The following is a 958-nucleotide window of genomic DNA, read 5'->3' on the forward strand; positions in this document are numbered from 1 at the left end:
GTGATGATTTAGCATGACCCAGAGGGATGGGATGGGGAGCGAGGTGGGAGGGGGGTTCAGGATGAGGAACACATGTACACCCGTGGCAGATTCATGTCAATGCATGGCAAAACCAATACAATATTGTAATTAGCATCCAATTAAAATAAATAAATTTAATTTAAAAAATAGAAAAGGAAGCAGTGATCATTGGAACAACCTCTTGGATTCAATACATAAAGGATTGTATGTTGAATTAAATGTGTATGCTTATAAAGGCTGATGGATCTGAAGAAAACTGTAGTGAAATCCTAGCATTAAGAGTTTAGCAGGCAACTGTCCATTGCTTAAGATGCTCTTGAGATACTGTACTGAGTGTGAGTATATATATCCGTACACACACATATATATTAATGTTCATGTGATTAGTAAAGGGATGATGGTACTGTGTTTATCTTTCTCAAGTGTTTAGCTCTTAGAAATGTGTACTGGAGTATCAGTGGGTGAAATATGTATCTGGGAGTTGTGCTAAATACTGGTGGCACTATTGCAATAGAGGAGAGTTTAATGAAATGAGATGGACAACGTGTGAATAACTGGTGAAGCTTGCTTCGTGGAAGTTCATTGTGCTATTCTACTTTTGGATATGTTTGAAAATTTATATAATAAAAAGTTTAAACACATACTTGCCATGATAGGATATGAACAAATAAGAACTAAGGACAGGATCTTTGATCAGATGAATTCCCAGGGTTTAGGGTTAGGAATTCACCATTCCTCATGATACTTCCTTAATAGGCAGGCACAGGAGAGAGAATTATTATTCATTATGTAAAAAGAAACCTGTATGTGAGTCAAGAAGCAACAGTTAGAGCCAGATGTGGAACAACTAATTGGTTCAAAATTGGGAAAGGAGTACATCAAGTAGAAGTATTTATCTTCTATGCAAAGTGCATCATGCAAAATGTCTGGCTGGATG

Source organism: Bison bison, unplaced genomic scaffold (assembly GCF_000754665.1).
Source record: "Bison bison bison isolate TAMUID 2011002044 unplaced genomic scaffold, Bison_UMD1.0 scf7180017864535, whole genome shotgun sequence".
In the NCBI taxonomy this organism is placed as follows: Eukaryota; Metazoa; Chordata; class Mammalia; order Artiodactyla; family Bovidae; genus Bison; species Bison bison.